The following is a 19,292-nucleotide window of genomic DNA, read 5'->3' on the forward strand; positions in this document are numbered from 1 at the left end:
AGCACATTTTATTTATTTATTTCAATAATTGTCCAGTTTATTTATTATTTAATTGTATCTGTACTGTGTTCTTAGAAATACCTTCCAGACGTAATGTGAAGTATTTTTCTTAATGATGTCTGGAAAGTATATCAACTAAAAAGAAGACTTTCAGGAGAATAGTTTAGGAATCAGAGATTTGGGCTCAAATCTTGGATCTGTTGTTTTTCACCTTTGTTATTTTGCCTGTTAACTTCTGAGGAATAATATAGATATTATATCTGAATTACAGGAGGGGTTATTTGCATGCATCTATGATTTTGTGGAATAAAAAGTGGTACAAATGTATTATAATTTCTTATTCTTATATCTTAGTCACTTGTACAATACCTTATACAGGTTAAGTCCTCAATAATTTTGTAAAGTGTTTGGGGGGAAAAGGTAGAGCTAGGGTATGGAGGATCAGGAAAACATAGGGGAGTTGTAGTTTGAAAATTCATTTATAGGATTATATGTATTTATGGAAGAAAAAAAACAAACCATGTAAAAGTGTACCCGTGCACTTTAAACCCATGTTGTTCAAAGGTCAACTGTATATCTTTACTTTTTTTTCTGTGTGTATTTGAAAGGACTTTTAACAGTAACATGTACATTTTGAGCTCTTTCTCTGGTTTGATCTTGGTATAGAGTGGTAGACCAGTGGTGACCTGGATTATAGAAGGAAAAGATACCCAGTGTACATGTACTTGTACCCATATAACTTGGAAATGACACGTAGCTTGACACTTAACTTAAAAATGTTATTTAACTTTTCTGAGCTTCCATTTTCTCACCTATCAAATGGGGATAAAGACCTCTTCAGAGTTCTGGGAAGACAAAATGAGATTCTTTGTGTATCTGCCCATGGTACCTTGTAGGCACTTAAACTTTTCTGGCTTCTGCCACATATTAGAATCTCAACAAATGTTGTTTAGATGACAGACAGTCAGTGAATAATGAATGAATCATTTCCCTTTTTTGCAATTTTCAAAGTGTCCATTCAGTGGTAGTAAAATTATGTGCACTGAAGTAATGAGCTGGCATGACTAGCTTCCAGCCCCTGTTGTCTTCCAGTGCTGATAATTACACTGTCATAAAAACAGCCTAACATTGTGACTTTACGTGAATAAGTTATCTGCCTAGTTCTGTTTTATAACTGTACTTAGTTTTATACTTATATAATGATGAACCCTGTTTAGCCACTTGTTTGGACAGGTCACTTAGCCTATTTTACTCTTCAATTTAACAGGTATTTGCACTTACTATTACAACGGTTCATTTTCCTTATTTATAAAATAGGGATTATTCCTACTTCAGCTTCAGCATTGCTATGATAATATAAAAGATAGTATATGTGTATGTAAACTACATTGGAATATTGTTGTGTACTTCAATAATGTGTGTTAACTTGGGTTCTTTCACTGTAAGCCTAGGTATGCATGTACATTCCTTTCAGGGAAAGTTGGTGCATTATGAAATAGTTCTAGAGTCTGGATTTCCAGGATAACCGACAATACTAGAAGGTAGAGTGACTTCAAAGCTGGAAAGGCCTAGTTTATTCCTGGCTCTACTTCTTTGTAGCTAAATTATATTAAGCAAATTTCCTTATCTTTCTGACCCTCAAATTTTATTTTCTATTCTTTATTGATTTTAGAGAGAGAGGAAAAGAGAGGGAGAGAGAGATTGAAACATCGATGAGAGAGAACATCAATTGGCTGCCTCCTGCATGCCCCCCACTGGGGATTGGGCGCACAGCCTGGGTGTGTACCCTGACCGAGAGTCCAACAGGCAACTTCTTGGTCCATGCTCAACCACTGAGCCACACCGGCTGGCAAATTTTCTATTTTAAACTGGGGATAATTCTGCAAGGTTGTAAGGTTAAAACACACACACACACACACACACGTGTGTGTGTGTGTGTGTGTGTGTGTAAAATACCTTGCATCGCCTGGCATATAGGACATATTCTGTTTTGTAAGGTAATGAATAAATAGAGAAGGAAACCCTGTCAAACAGATTAAGTCATCATGGAGAAAGTACTTTGGAGGAGGATAGCGCTTGTACTGACCATTTTTCTATGCTCTTACTATCTTTCTGACCTGAAATCAGTAAATGGATAAGGGTTTTTATTTTAAAAGTCTGATTGTAAATATTAGTGGTTTCTTAAAGTACTTATTAACTTGTCTCTTTCCCTTGGAAGTTATGACATAGTCTTACTAAAATAGTGACAAAAGTAACTATGATTGATAGAAATAACTAACTTGATATGCATGTCTGCTTTTAATACAAAAGCAAATAAATTCCTGTAAGTGGTATAAATGAAAGCATGGTGAAACATGCTTTATGCTCTGCTGTTTGAAAGGTATCATTTCCTCCACATAGAAAAGCGTCATTTCTATTACTTTGTACACTCAGAATCATTCAAAAAAATATATCTTGTAATTGACAAGATTTGAAAAATGATGACAGTTTTTAGAAATATATAATCTTTCTGTAGTTGAATTTAGTGTAAGGGAAGAGAAGATTATTACAGCAGATTTTTGGTCAGTGAAAAGATGCAAAAATAAAAATCCTATTTCTGTAAGTGTGGAAGATTTCAAATTACTGGTTATACATGTTCATTTGTCCCTATAACCCTAACTTACATATACCATAATTATCCCTTAGATATTGGTTCCAGTGGAGTGTAAAGTTATTTACACATAGTATGTATATCTACTGCTTTAGTAAGATTTGGCAATTAAGCTAAATCTGTTTATAGATTTGATGAAAACTGAGGTATGACAAGTCTTTTTGAATTTAGATTCTGTGATGAAGGTATTTGGTAGGAACCTATTGGCATATTAGATAGTTCATGATGAGTTTTTCAACTTGGATCAAGAAAAGGCTATTATGTGGTCTTGCTTTTCTAATCTCATGAATACATTTACAAATCCCTTCCATTGGGAAGATGGGTACTTGGTTAGAAAAGGAGGGTAAATTGTGTTTACCAGTCCAAAATGCTAAGTTACAAAGGCTTCCTTGATAAACACTTGAACGAAAGAGTGATTTAGGTATATTAGATGAACCCTCAAGAAATAGCTTTTAAATCTGAAAAGTATCTAATATTCTGGAACAAAATAATCAGATTTTCAGTCTTCTCTCTCTCATTTGAACCATGAGGCAAGAGAAATCACCTGTCTAGACATGACTGAAATAGTTAACTGTACATAGGCTATGTGTTTGATACCTTAGTAGTCTTTTTTTAGCTTACTGTATTTGGGGAATACTGCTTTGTACTGTAGAACTAACTTCTCTTGATCATCTATAGCTATTACTTCTAATGCAAAATGGATTGTGATATTAGGAAATTAGCAAAGAGCTTGTCTGCATTCCCACATGACATGCTTTTTGAAGAGTCTGTCACTTATTTCGGAATACTGCAGTATTTTGAAGTACAACAAGCCCTTGAATAATGTCATTTTGTTCAATGTTGTTTTGTTATAAAGTTGATGAGATGCTGTAGGAATTTAACTCTTGTTTATATCAATTAGCTTATGGTTTTGTTATATGTTTTTTCCTTTAAAAATCACAAAACCTATCTACAACATTAAGTGAGGACTTAGTATATTAAGTTAATAAATATCCCTGAATATTGTGAAGATGGGATAGAAGATATTTTCATAATGGCTTAAAATTTGCTTTTATTTGGGTTGTTTAAATGGTTTTTAAGTTTCAGGCGGGGACCAAGGGTGTCTTCAGGGCACATATTCTTCTAAGAGACATATAGGACACTTGTATTATCAAAGTTTATTAACCTATTGTCAGGAGTACGGTAATTCATATCAGTAAATTTTTTAATGGTATTTAAAGCCAGTACTATTCATACAAGCCAAATAGATAAGTGAGTCTAACACCCCCCCCCCCCCCGAAATCATTCAGAAATATAAAGAAGCATTTTCTTTATGTTTAGGTTTTGAAATAGTGCTTGCTCATGTTCTAGTTCTTAAGTCCAGAGAGACACATCGTACATGGGATGGCTAATTTCATCTCCTGTTGACAGAACTGTTGTTTTGTTTGATTTGCATGCATGGAAACTTTTAAGTTTGTAGATTGAAAGTTTGTAATTAAAGAAGTTGGTGTCTGCCTTATTGGAAGCTACCAACATGATTGAGCTTTTAAAAAATGATGACTGTCATGTGTTCCCCGGGTAATAGTAGCTTCCTACTTGTGAATTATACTACAATTTGGTAAGTCTTCTGCTTATAACCTTTATAGCATTTCTGTTACCTACCCTGTTTCTTCTTGAAATTGCTGTTCTTCCTGCTGCTTTTATGCCCCCGTAGTTCATTCTATTTTTCACTCTATTTCTTTCTCCATTCCTCATTGATTGAGGAAAGGGAAAAGTCCTACATCTAAGAGACAGAAGACAGTAAGGAGGTAAATTGATATACTCTAATATACTAAGAACTTCTTTTCTCTTCATCACATTTTGTCACCCAGTCACTTGAACTCACAACTTGAACTGTTGCTTCTCTGAAGATTGGAGTAGCTTGGAAGACAGTGCTTTGGTTAGTGCCTTGGGCTCAGTTACTTTCTTGGTGTTAGTTCTGGGTATATGGAAAGTAGTCAGATACAATTTCCAAATTCTTCATGCTAGTTTGTAGAAAGCACCTCGTTTCTGTCAGCTGTTTTCTCATTGAGTGGGCAAAGCATCTAAATAGTGAAATTGCAGTAGATCAGTGATTACAAAGAAATTGTTTCTTCAAAATAGTTTTACTCCCCTTTGTGTTCCACCAGTCACCTAGGTTTATAAGTTTGGCTTGTTGAACTTTTCAACCCTTTAGTTTGTCACGATGACTTGTTTGTCGTTTAAACGCTTCCCTAAATCTCCTCCATCCCAGTCCAGGCCTTTGTTTTTCTTCCTTGTTACCGTTGTACTCTCTCAGTCTTTGTAATAGAGTATGGAGCACAAATCTTTCTTAAGTTTTGAAATCATTTTGCGCCTCCCTTATTATTTTCTGCTACAGTAGCTATCAACCCTTCTATCTGGCTTTTAAGAGTATTATACTCAGTCTTCTAACACTTTGGTTTTTTCATTAACAATCTGGCTCCAACTTAATCTGAAGCTTTTGAAGGACAGAATGTGCCTTTGGACTCCCTGCAGGCCATACCTGGTTCAGTGCTTCCATCCTCAAATGTTTTCATCCAGGTACGGCCATAAGCTTGTGGAGGAGTAGGAGGACATGTTCTTGTACATAATAGAATTGTGATGAATGTGTGGAATGGAAAAGTGAGCAGATGCTCAGCCTGGTAAGGTAAAACTTTATCTAGCCTTACCACTTTTACAGTGGATTGGTTTGTCCTGTAAGCTTTCTATCATAGCAAGTGTTCATTAGAGGCTCAATGGCCATTCTGCCAGAGATGCTGTCAAGAAGAGTCCTTCATGAGGTGGGAGGGAACTGTTACATAATTAGATAAATTAGAGCCCCTTCAGTTTTGTAATTCTAAATTACTATTTTGACCTAATAAAGTAGAGGCCAGAGAGGTTGATAGAAACTGAAGGATTGAGTAGAGTAATAAGTTAAACATTGATACTGATAATTTATAGCTCATGAATAATCTTTATAGTTTATGGTCCAATATTTCATGCTCTCTTTATAGCTTTTATGATGTTGAAAACAAAATTTGAATTTATAAAATATATTTATGTGGCCTTCACATTTTTTTTTTTTTTTTAATCCTCACCTGAGGACGTTTTTCCATTTTTTTGTTCAGGTAGAGTGGGAGGGAGAGAGAGGAACAGAGAGAGAGAGAAACATCGACGTCAAAGGAACACATCGAGTGGCTGCCACCCGCACAACCGACCAGGGCCGGGGACAAACTGCAACCGAGGTACGCGCCCTTAGCAGGAACTGAACCCGGATCCCTCAGGACCGCAGGCCGACGCTCTAACCGCTGAACCAAACCGGCCAGGGCTGGCCTTCACATTTGATCATTTATTTGACTACTGAGTGAGTTGCATTTAGGAGACTGTCTAGCCTACTTAGATTCTTTATCTGAAAACTTTATTGTTTTGAGTTAGTAAAAGCAAAATGTTCATTGGAACTGCTGCATTCATTTCACTTACTGATAAATAGGAAAATCATGTTCATCCCACAACATTAGAGTGTGTGAACTTTAGTTGATTGAGACTTGCTTTTTTTCCTCCCTTTTTAAATAGAAACCAATGGTGTATTTTTTGTATTCACTCACTTAATTTGATTGTGAGTTGATGTGTTACTTTTTTACTTGCTAGTTTATCCTAAGGCAGGGCAAATAGTTTTCTTAAAGTTTCTTGGTGGGATGGGAGGCCTCTAGAATTTTTTCTGTATGATGAATTAATGTGTTTTTTCTGTTTAAAAGTGGTCCCTTTTAATGTCATAATTTGAGTTCTAGTCCCCAAGCAAAGATTTTAGAAAATGCCTCCTATTCTAACTGCAAAAGAAATGTCACTCATGTCCTCTCCAAGTTTTAAATAGGTGGACCTCTTTTGTGATCTCGGAATTGTAACATGTCTAAAAATGGAAGAAACTGAAGGTTATTTGGTTCAATCCATTTATTCATTTAGCAAACATTGTGAAGTTTCTACCATATGTCAAGCACCATACTGGGTACTAAGGAAACAAATGAATAAAACGATATAAAACCTATACCTCCTTGAAAAAAGTAAAATAAAATAAAGCAAAAAGAAAGACATTCCCACCGAGAAATAACTTTTTATTAATTTATAGCAGTCTTAGGTTTTTTAGACACAAGGTCATTATCACACAAAAAGGCTATAATGGTCAAGATTTCTTGCCAGTGACATATTTGCTTTGGCAGATACATTACACAAATGGTCATGATTTCTCTTGTATATGTACTTTGTTCTTAAATGTGAACCAATGTGATTTTTGCCTCTCTGTATTAGTTTCCTAGGGTTACAACACAAATTTGATGACTTAAAAGAAATTTATTCTCTCTCAGTTCTGGAAACCAAAATTCTGAAATCAAGTTGCTGGCAGGGCCACTGTACCTCTGAAGGCTCTGGGGCAGAATCCTTATTTGCCTCTTCCAGCTTCTCGCGGCTCATGGCATTTCTTGGCTTATAGACACATCATTTCAATTTCTGCCTTTATGTGTACATCTTCATCTCCCCTGTGTGTCTCTGTATCCTCTCCTCTGCTTATAGGGGCACCAATCAGTGGATTTAGGACCTACCCTAAATCCAGGATGGTTTCATCTTGAGATCATGAACTGATTACATCTGCAAGAACCCTATTTCCAAATAAGGTTACCTTCTGAAATTCTGGCTGACATGAATTTTGGGGGTGGATCCTATTCAACCCACTACAAGCTATATGCTTCTTTTTTTTTTTTACCTCAAATCTATATTTACGTAGAACTGTAGGCAGAAAGAAATAAGCTATTTGTGTGCACATGTGTACATCTCAAATGTTATTCCTTAAACTTAGAAAACAATAAAAGTAGTGAGTTAAATACTTCTGTTGCATAATGGTATTTAGGAATATAACTTTATTTGCATTGATAGTGAAATAAGGAATAATACTTTAAAACATTACACTTTGTTTTTTAGAACAATTTTAGGACCACAGCAGTATTGAGTACAAGGTTCAGAGATTTTCTATACTGTATTCTCTGCCACTACACATGCATAGCCTCCCTATTATCAACATCCCCTTACCAGAGTGGTGCATTTGTTACTGTTGATGAGCCTACATTGACATATCATTATCACCTATAGTCCATATTTTACATTAAAATTCATTCTTGGTGTACATTCTATGGGTTTGGACAAATATATATTGACTTGTCTTTACTATTATAATATCATACATAGTAGTTTTACTGGCCTAAAAATCCTCTGGCCCGGCCAGTGTGGCTCAGTGGTTGAGCATTGACCCATGCACCAAGAGGTCGCCAGCTTGTTTCCCAGTCAGGGCACATACCCGGGTTGTGGGCCAAATTTCCAGTCAGGGGCATGCAGGAGGCAGTCAGTTGATGTTCTCTCTCATCGATGTTTCTATCTCTCTCTCCTTCTTCCTTTTCTCTCTCAAAATCAACAAAAAATAATTTTAAAAAATCCTCTGTGCTCTACTGATCCATCATCCATCTTTCTTTTCTAAATTCTGGTCACTGATCTTTTACTATCTTCATAATTTTGCCCTGTACCTCCCCCCCTTTTTTGCCTTGTTCTCATATAATGTTATACAGTAGGAAACAACAGTTTGTAGCCTTTACAGATTGACTTCTTTCACTTAGTAATAAGCATTTCAGTTTCCTCTGTATCTTTTCATGGCTTAATAGCTTATTTATTTATTTATTTTTTTCTTTATTGATTTTAGAGAGACAGGGAGAGAGATAGAAACATTGATGAGAGAGAACATCAACTGGCCGTCTCTTGCATGCCCCACACTGGGGATTTGGCCCACAACCTGGGCATGTGCCCTGACTGGGGATCGAACTGGTGACCTCTTGGTGCATGTGTCAGTGTTCAACCACTGAGCCGCACTGGCCAGGCAATAGTTTATTTCTTTTTAGTCCTGAATAATATTTCATTGTATGGATGTACCACAGTTTACCTATTTGTCCATTGAAGGACATCTTGGTTACTTCCTAGTTTTGGCAATTGTGAATAAAGCTTCTATAAACATCCAGGTGCAGGTTTTTGTGTGGCTCTAAGTTTTCAGTTCCTTTGAATAGATACCAAGGAGCACTATTACTGGATTGTATGGTAGGCGTATGTTTAGTTTTTTAAGAAAAAGCCAAATTGTCTTCTAAAGTGACTGCATCATTTTGCATTCCTACCAGCAATGAATGAGAGTTTCCGTTGCTCCATAACTTGATCAGCATTTGGTGTTGTCAGTATTCCAGATTTTGGTCATTCTAATAGGTATGTAGTGATATCTCATTTTAATTTGCCTTTCCCTGATGACATGTGATGTGGAGCATCTTTTCATATGCTTATTTGCCATCTGTATGTCTTTGGTGAGGTGTTAAGGTCTTTGGCCCATTTTTTAATCAGGTTGTTTGTTTTCTTTTTGTGGAGTTTTAAGAGTTCTTTGTTTTAGATAATAGTCCTTTATTAGATATGTCATTTGTAAATATTTTCTCCCAGTGGTGATTGGCTTGTCATTTTATTTTCTTGATGATACCTTTTGCAGAGCAGAATTTTAAAATTTTAATGAAGTCCAGTTTATCAATTCATTTTTTTGTGGATCATGCCTTTGGTATTGTATCTAAAAAGTAATCACCAAACCCAAGTTCATCTAGATTTTCTCCTTTGTTTCCTTCTAAGAGTTTTATTGTTTTGTGTTTTTACATCTGAGTCTGTTCATTTTTGTGAAGGTGTAAGGTCTATATCTAGATTCTTTTTTTTTTTTTTTTGCATGTGGATGTTGAGTTGTTACAGTGCCATTGTTGAAAAGCTGTCTTTCTCCATTGTATTGCCTTTGCTTCTGTCAAAGATCAGTTGTTTCTATTTGTGTGGGTCTATTTCTGTTTCTATTTATGTGGTTCTCTTTTTTTTCCCATTGATCTATTTGTGTATTCTTTTGCTAGTAACACACTGTCTTCATTTCCTAGCTTTATAGTGAGTCTTGAAGTTGGGTAGTGTCAGTCTTCAATTTTGTTCTTGTCCTTCAATATTGTGTTGGCTCTTCCAGGTCTTTTGCTTTTCCACATAATCTTTAGTCAGTTTCTCAGTAGCAACAACATTACTTGCTGGATTTTTTTTTTATTGGGTTTTCATTGATCTATAGATCAAATTGGACAGAGGTAACCTCCTGACAATTTTGAGTTTTCCTGTTCATGAACATGGAATAACTATCCATGTATTTAGTTCTTTTATTTCCTTCATCAGAATTTTGTAATTTTCCTCATATAGATCTTGTACATATTTTGTTAGATTTATACTAGATATTTCATTGGGGGGTCAATTTAAATGGTACTGTGTTTTGAATTTCAAATTTTACTTGTTTATTGCTGATATATAGGAAAGCAATTGGCTTTTGTATATTAATGTTGTCTTTTGCAACCTTGCCAAAATTGTTTATTAATTCCGGGAATTTCTTTTGGATTTTTCATGTAGAATATCATGTCATCTGCAAACAATGACAGTTTTGTTTCTTCCATTCCACTCCATACATCTTTTATTTCCTTTTCTTGTCTTATTATATTAACTAGGATATTCAGTATGATCTTGAAAAACAGTGGTGCGAGAAGACCTTCTTGCCTTCTACCTGATCTTAGTGGGTGGGAATGCTTCATGTTTCTCACCATTAAGTATGAAGTTACTTGTAGGGTTTTTCTTTTCTGTTAGATGTTTATTAATAAGTTGTGGGAGTTCCTGTCTGTTCTGGTTTACTGAGAAATTTTATTGTGAATGGGTGTTGGATTTTGTTAAATGCCTTTTCTGCATATATTGGTATGACTATATAATTTTTCTTATTTGGCCTGTTGATGTGATGGATTACATGAAATGATTTTCAAATGCTGAACTGGCTTTGAATACTTGGGGTAAACCCCACTCGGTCACGGTATATAGTTCTTTCTATTCAGTTTGCTAACATATTTTTGAGGATTTTTGCATCTGTGTTCATGAGAGATATTGGTTTGTACTTTTCTTATAATGTCTTTGGTTTGGAGATTAGAGTAACAGTGGCTTCATAGATTGAGTTTGCTTCTGTCTTCTGAAAGAAATTATAGAGAATTAGTGTAATTCCTTCCTTAAATGTTTGGTAGAATTCAACAGTGATTCCATCTGAGCCTGGTGCTTTCTGTTTTGGAAGATTATTAATTATTGATTCAATTTCTGTAATAGATACAGGCCTGTTTAGTACTCTCTTTCTTCTTGTGTGAATTTTGGCAGATCGTGTTATTCAAGGAATTGGTTTATTTCATCAAGGTTATCAAATTTGTGAGCATAGAGTTGTCCATAGTATTCCTTGATTATCCTTTTACTGTCCATTGAATCTGTAGTGATGTCCCTTCTTTCATTTCTGATATTAATTCCTAATTGTGCCAATGTTTGTTACTTCTTTATTTTTCTTTACCTCATAGCAACTAAGACAAAAGTGTGCAAGGGCAAATTATTCCTAAATTCAGATTTCCTTGTAACAAACCATGGTCATTCCCTGATTACTTTTTTTGGTAGAGTACTTAGAAAGCTAAAATACTACATGGTGGCATAATGGAGGTCAACAGGTAATGACCCTTAATATATAGGGTGTCCCCAAAAAATGTATATACTTTGAATAATTATAAAGCCAGTGTTTATTAAAATATATCTTACTTTCAAAATGTAACAGAATCTAAGACATTGTTTAATTGTTTTGTCAATGCCTGTTTTCAAACTGATGTCTGTTCTAATCAAGGCATTGCTGATAACACAAAACAGTGGAATAGTGAACATCAAGAATCATTTCCTTTGGTATTTGTGCACATTCTCTTTCAATAGCTGCCCTCAATTCTTCAACTGTTGCTGGTTTTGTACTGTAAACTTTATCTTTTATATATCCCCATAAAAAAGTCTGGTGGATAAATTTTCTTTGTTCAAAGCTTAGTCTGGCTTCACTTATTATTTCAGATCAGTTACACCTGAAGAGGAGTGAGAATTAAGTGAGTTATCAGCTGTTAAAATGTTTATATATTTTTTGGGGACACTCTGTATTTGAAAGCTTGGAGACTATCATGGGAGGGGGTGGGTAATTTTGGTTTTTAAGGCATTTGTTTGTTTTGTTTTAAGTTTTTAATTTATTAGGGTGACATTGGTTAATAAAATTATATAGGTTTCAAGTGTGCATTTCTATAATATATCGTCTGTATATTGTCTTGAGTGTTCACCACCCAGTCAAGTCTCCTTCTATCACCATTTAAACCTTCTATACCATCTTCCACCTGCCCCTAACCCCCTTTCCCTCAGGTAATCACCATACTGTTGTTTGTGTCTATGAGGGTTTTTTCCCCCTTAAGCCCTTCACCTTTATCACCCAGCTGCTGCAAACCTGGGGTGGGGGGACCAAATGAGGAAAAGACAGAACCATTTGCTTTACAAAGTCAACTTAAAAATTATGTGACATATAGGGCAGTATTAAAAGATTCTTCTAATGATCATTTAATTAGGATCATTAGCAAGTATATGGCCTTTCATGGACTACTTCTGATTGACATTTAGAATTGGTTTGGTTAGAAGTAACAGTGCAATTATGAAGATACCAATTTTTAAAGTAAGCATGGATTAATACATTAGTCATATACAATAATAGTCATTCTTGGATTTGGTAATAAAAATTTCCTTTCACTAGAACATAGTACTCAGGAATAAGAAACTAGAGAGTCTGAATGTTATTCTAGTACTAAGTGAATGTGTAAGATGAGAAACCAAAGGTTTCACTGAAGAACAGTTTTTCATTGAAGGCTGTTGACTCACCAAAAATCAGGGAAACTTGTTTGGTAATGAAAAAGGGCATTCTTTGACATATGTAGGAGATATTTTCTTCACATTCAGCAATGTAGAAATGCATATACTATCAGTACAAACTGGTAATAAGAGAGTTAAAGAATTTAAATAATATAATTTGGAAGATACTACAGCTATTTGGTATAAACCTTGAAAACTTTTTTTTAAAGTTAAGTGAAAACATTGGTATTTATTTCACTATATTGTATTGTATATTGGCTTTCTTCCCTATTGTACTTTCCATTTCTCTATGGCTACTTCCTTTTTCTCCCAAATAAACTAACTGTATTTGACTGTGTGTCTTAGGATCTACTTCTGGGGGAACCCAAATAAAGAAAGGCTACTATTTTTTCTATAAACTTTTCTGTATTTTGACATGACTGCTATCAATGATGTCATTTTACATGGTCCTTTATATCGATTGTTTCCTATGCACTAGCTCTTGGGTTTGATTAGACTGAGGTGAGGTTCCGTTTTTTGCAGGGTTAAGAATACTTTAGTGTTTCCTATTGATCATATCAAGAAGCATTAATATTGTTGTCCTATTTTTAGTAGTTAAGATTGTTCAATAAAAGTGTTGATGCAGTTCTGCTTTAAGATTAACTCAAAACTTCCTGAAAGCTTAGGCAAAAAGAGAGTATGACATACTATTTAATTCTCAGTGTTCAGTGTCCAGCGGTTATCTTCTTTCACAAATAGATAATGACTTTGCTGGAATTCTGGATGACTTTTAAATTCAAATACTTGAGAGAGAATCTTCTCTCTCTCTCTGCTTTAATCTGAACGTGGACTTAAGTTTGATGATCTTGGTAGATGTAATATAAACATCTATATAATGTTATTTATACTGCTATCCCCAGTGGCTAGAACATCATAGGTGACTCTGAAATACTTGTTGAATGAATGAGTAACAAATGAAAAATATATGTACCAACATGTATGTAGGCTTTCTTAAGGGAACTTTTTTTCATCAGACATCCTGGGAAACAATTACAGTATAGCACAAAAAGCAGTCATTTTTTTTTTTTCTCTTAGCATCTATTTGCATATATTTGTTCTGCACTGTTATTACAAGATCCAGTGCAAGGTACTAATTGGGAGACAGTGATAAAGGAACAATATTACATAAACATACACACCCTCCCCCTCCCCTGGGTTCTAGAGTATGTATGGAAAAAAGAAGTAAACAGTTTTCATCTTGAATTTTTTCTCAGTTTTCATGCTTTGTTAGTACCACCATTGCTAGAAGTTTGGGTTTCAGGGGGACAGTATGTAGTAAATATAAGGCAAAAATCCTGTCCATACATTGAGAAGCTCATTCGTGGTTCTGAAATGCTTTTTATAAAAAGAGCATTCTCTGAGGGTCAGGGAAGTACATTGTCTATTCCAGGTAAATGGAATAGTTCTATTAGTTCATCCCATTTTTAGAATACAGTGAAGGACAAAACACAGGTGACTTTAGATTTTTGTTGTTGTTGTTAATCCTCATCTGAGGATATTTTTCCATTGATTTTTAGATAGAGTGGAAAGAAGGGAGGGAGGGAGAGAGGGAGGGAGGGAGGGAGGGAGAGAGAGAGAGAAACATCGATGTGAGAGAGACACATTGATTGGCTGCCTGCCACACGAACCTGTGACCCTTTGGTCTTTGGGCTGATGCTCTAACCACTGAACCAAACTGGCCAAGGAGACATTAGTTTTTAATTGAAATCCATGCACAATCAAATAACTAATAAGCAGGAAAAAGTATGAATTGCAACAATTTTTATTTTTATTTTCTAATTTTTCTTACTGGCGGAATTTGAGTTTTAGGGGTTATATTATCTATATTTGGTTTTTCTTTTGCATAGAATTTGTTTTTACAAACATCACTGTGCCCATCATATTTTAAGTTATTTAAAGAAGAATGTCGTGCTTGGCCAGTGTGGCTCACTGGTTGAGCATCTACCCATGCACCAGGAGGTCACCAGCTTGATTCCCGGTCAGGGCACATGCCCGGGGTGTGGGCCCAATCCCCAGTGGGGGGCATGCAGGAGGCTGCCAGTCGATGTTCTCTCTCATCAATGTTTCTAACTCTCTCTTCTCCCTTCCTCTCTCTCTAAAAATCAATAAAGAAAAAAAATGTAACTGTTCTAATGTTTCTTTATAAAAGCAGATTGGTTCTGACTTGTTCAAATGGGTTGCACTGATAATGTAGGAACCTTGGTTGTTATCACTGAGCAATTTAAGGGTTAAAGAAACTTCCCAGTGTTATTCTATACTTAGTCTTATTTTTCCCCTCTCTTTGAACTTCTAGTTCATTATAATGCTTCTGGGAATACTAACAGTGAGATGTGCCCTGCTTGATACTCAGCTTCAAGGCTCTTACAGTGCTTGTCAGCCTCAGCTTCTTTTCTCCTGGGACCTTTCATATCTCTTAGCTCCTTGCAGCCAGCTGCAAACCTCTAGGCTTTTACTGCCTGCCAGCTTCATACAAAACTCAGAATGAGAGAAGTGGCCCCAGGGAGGACAAACGGTCTAGGTCCCATGGCATTGGTGGGAGGCTGCTTTGTCAATCTGGATTAGAAATGGAAGGGAGCTGGTGCCTGGTACATTACTTATTTCTTGCTACAGGAAAGACATTGTTTGTAAAGGGCTTTGAAAAGCTCCCAACAGAAAGTGGGTAATTGAAAGATGTCACAAAAGTACACTAAGCTGTTACTGCAAAATGCCCAGCAGATGTAATGCCAACTGAGGACAGTAATGCCACAGGGAAGGAAACATTCTCTATTGAAGCTTCTATTTTATGCCAATAATTTTGAGGCAGAAATAGCTATCTAAGCAAAAGGCAGTATGGTTTTAAAAATTAACATCTATGTAAATTTTTGATGATATTATAGGTTCCACATTTTTCTAAAAATCTCACTAATTTGCATGTCAATGCAGAATTCTCACAAATGAGTCTTACTTGTTCTTATGTTCATATTTGAGGACCAAAATCATTGTCCAGCATTTAAAATTAATTTACTACATGCTTGCTTGTAGAGTCAAAAGCTTTGTTCTCTAAAGTGGTGCTTCTTAAACTTTAATGTGCATAGGAATCACTTAGGGAATCTTATCAAATGGAGATTGTGATTCAGTAGGTCTGGGGTGGGGCCTGATAGTCTGCATTTTTCACAAGCTCTCAAGTGATGCCAAAGTTGCTGGTTCAGACACCACTATTTGAATAGCAAGATTTTAAGGTAGTGAGCTTTAAAACAAACAGACTCACTCACTGGAAATATTTCCTTGTTATCCAAACTGATTTACTGAGATTTTCTAATAAAACACTTAAAACAAAACCTAGCAGATGCTTTTATGACTATAAATTTTGCTAGCAGAAATAATATTTAATGACCTCTTCTGCCTGGTATTTGATTCGCTTCTGATCCTGAAAGTCCCAAGACATTTATTTTCATGACTGAATTAACAACCTTAAAATAGGGCAGTACAAAATGTATTGGAGTTTTATCCACTAATGTAACATAGCTATTCTGAAATGTGGGTGTTCTGTGTGCTGAAGTATCTAAAAATCATGCCAGAGAACAGCTCAGGCATTACTAGAGGTTCATGACAACTCTTAAACAGTGAGGTACAGGGATTTCAGCAGTGGGTGGGAAGATCACTTCTGAGATCCCCTCTGAATCTGAGCCTATGAATCATCACCTAGTGTGCTTTATTGCCACTACGCATTTTAATATAGACTTCATTCCTATATGATAACCTTGTCTTCAAATACATTACAGATATTTATTTGCTATCCTATTTCTGAATAACTTTCCCTCTTTTCTCAACTCCAACCCTCCCCACCCCCTAGTTCTTAGTGTATCAACATAATCTACTCATTCATTCACTTGGCACATATTTGAGTGCTTATTATACACAAATAGGGTACTGTAGTAAGTGATTTCTGGGATATGAAATTGAATAAGGTGGTACAGTCTCTACTTTCAAGGTACTCAGAGTCGCCTACAGGAGGTAAGGTAGCACAAATAACTGGTGTGAAAAGTAATATTAACACCCTACAGAAAGTGCTCTAAGGGGTCAGAGGAGAGAGAAATGAATCACTGTTGTCTGGGACCATCAGGAAAGCCTTAGAAAAGATAGCTTTTGAATTAGGTGTTGGAAACTAGACAGACTTTCCTAGCTGTTCAAGCAGAGAGGAAACCATACTAGCCAAGTATGAAGGCAAGAGAATAAGACGACACAGTTTAGGAAGTGCAAGTACTGTAGATGCCTTGCATGCTTGGATTTGTAACTTACCAGATTTGGACCATTTGCGAGATACAAAGGGTCATGTAGTAACTTTTCTGAGTTATTGATTTTATACCCTTGCTAAGAACCTGGTGTTTCAAGTCAGTGAGTGAGCCTAGTGATTGTTTTAGCATTATATCTTAGCTCCTATTTATTTTCCATTCCATTTTTCATTTTACTGTAAGTTATATGGGAGGGCATTATATGTTTATTAATAATTTAGGATTAGTGAAGAGCTTGTTAAAATTCCTCTCAGTTGCCAAGGGACTGCTACAAATAGGGTGGCCATACAACTTATTGCCCAAACTGGGACCCTTTTGAAAGGGGGTGGTGCTGTTAATAATATTCCAAGACAACAGGCATAAACTGGGTTTGTCTCAAGCTAGAGTATATGGCCAACTAGATTGGTTACTCTAACTATAGTTTATGTTTGTTGGAGTATAGGTTATGGATGGGGAGCAGTAGGATATGACTTAGGAAAGCTAGTTTGTGAATGATCCTAAATGGTACTAGGAAAATTTTATTTATAAAATTATGAACAGAGAAGCTTTAATAATTCACTCTCAATATGTGTTATTGATGTTAGTTCATTCTTCTGAAGAAGATCCTGTTGAGTTAATGATTATTCAGTTAATGTTTTTTCTAAAGGAATAGCACTGGGGCTTGGCAGAGAGTGCCAGAGCATTCTATGCATGCTAGTGCTGGTAATACTGGAACAGAGTCTGACTCACATTGAGAGAAAGTGCTTAATCAAAATCTTTCCAAAATTTATTTCTAAAGTACTGTTATCATGTAATCAGATTTTCATTGTATCTTGTTTCAACTTGATGACTAATCTAGAGAGAATTTTAATTTCACAGTAACTTCTATTTTCCTAGCCTACATTTTCCCTTTTTCTATCCCTGTGGAGTAGATCAGGCTTTTGAGAAAGAAAAGGCATTTCTACCTGGAAAAAACACAAAGTTTAATGGAAGAGGGAATCTATGACTGAAGGACTGATTATTGAGTAGTGGAGAAGAGGACACTCTAGGTAGAGGGAACCATGTACGCAGAGAGATGGAAGCAGAAAAATTCTAGGCATGTTTTGGGGAAAGCAACTAGCTGGTAGGTGGCTTCGAAAATGCTGTGGAAATACACCCAGTGTGCTGGCATCACTAACCAGTTAGGGGGCATGGAAGGTACAGGGAAATTTAAGGAAAGGAAAGCGTTTTAGTTCCCAAAGATACCTCAATGTTTAAAATCCATGTAATGGAAGAAAATATTATTTACTTGCTGAAGAAGCTCCTATTTAAAGCAAGCCTGTCATTTTAAAATGAATTTGGTGCAATATTTACCATTTCACTGATATGTCTTTTATATAAGATATCACTAGACACATTTTTTCGACTGGAATTTTAATATTTGGTACAATAAATGCATGTGGAAGGAATTACCTAATGAATTATGGAAGATGATTAGAGATGCCTCTCTTTTATTTTTATTTTTTGCAAGCAAATGAGCTAACTGAAGAGAATGACTAGTTTTTAAAATACTTTATGATTATATATTTAGACAACATACGTAAATATATAATCATGAAGTATTTTAAAAATTAAATTAATGACTACCCTCATCCCTTCCTGGTTTAGAGCTACTTGTCTTTATTTTGCTTAAGCAGCTATAGCATTTGACACATAAAGATGTTTCCCCAGGAGAATCTTGTTTCTTCTGCCCAGGGCTGACATGAAAAGAAGCAATTTGTCAGACTAGTGGAGCTTGCTAACAATTCAAGTAAACAGCTTGTCTTTTCCTTAATGCTGCATATTAATAGAAATGTTCATGATAAGCACCTCCTTTATACCTTACGGTGACTGACTAGAGATTATTGGGTCAGAGACAGCTTTTTTGCTTTGGACCCTCTTAACCACAATAGTTAGCTGAATAGTCTTATCTGTTGCATGTTCATTAACACAGTGTTTCTTAAGTAATTGTTACCCATTTAATACAGCCAAATTGATTCTTGGTTGTCTCATATTTGTTGTTAACTAGCATCTAAAAGCAATTAAATTTAGACTATAGTTCTCTGTAAACATGTATTTTGATAGGTAATAACTATTCAAAAACGAGCTTCCTTGGATTGTACAACTAAGATCTTTTATTACATCTTTTCTACATTTTTCTCCCCTAATTACACCATCACTAGTTCGAGCACTGCTTGAGATAGAGTATACCTATACCTCTACTAGGTACTGAGAGCACTCTATAAATGACGTTTGTGTTATCTAATGACTTGACTTTGGTAATGACCAACTTGTTGCTTTATGATATTTTTGCATCAGATTCTTGAATAATTTTCCAGTACATAGGCTTGTTGACCAATATAATTGGGTTTGTTTAAAACAAGAGCACCAGACCTAAAGTGGAGTCACTTATGCCAAGCCCTACATCAGCAAACTGAGAATTACAGTTTCAGTTCTCTGCAATGGAAACTTAAACCAGTCAATCCGGAATTGCCTGAGGAGCACATTTAGGTAATCTGCCTGAT

General features: G+C 35.6%; 1 protein-coding gene across 7 annotated transcripts in view; it reads left to right on the forward strand.

Moving 5' to 3' along the window:
- Positions 1–19,292, forward strand: part of ERP44 (endoplasmic reticulum protein 44) — a 92,929-nt gene that overhangs the window by 12,049 nt on the left and 61,588 nt on the right. The window contains exon 1 of one of the 7 annotated variants that reach the window (XM_036260545.1): positions 19,123–19,278. The exons of the other annotated variants lie outside the window; for them this stretch is intronic. The gene's annotated coding sequence lies outside the window, so the exon portion shown is untranslated. Of the gene's footprint in view, positions 1–19,122; positions 19,279–19,292 lie in introns of those variants that run through there. 7 annotated transcript variants of the gene reach the window in all.

This window comes from Molossus molossus, unplaced genomic scaffold (assembly GCF_014108415.1).
Source record: "Molossus molossus isolate mMolMol1 unplaced genomic scaffold, mMolMol1.p scaffold_m16_p_14, whole genome shotgun sequence".
In the NCBI taxonomy this organism is placed as follows: Eukaryota; Metazoa; Chordata; class Mammalia; order Chiroptera; family Molossidae; genus Molossus; species Molossus molossus.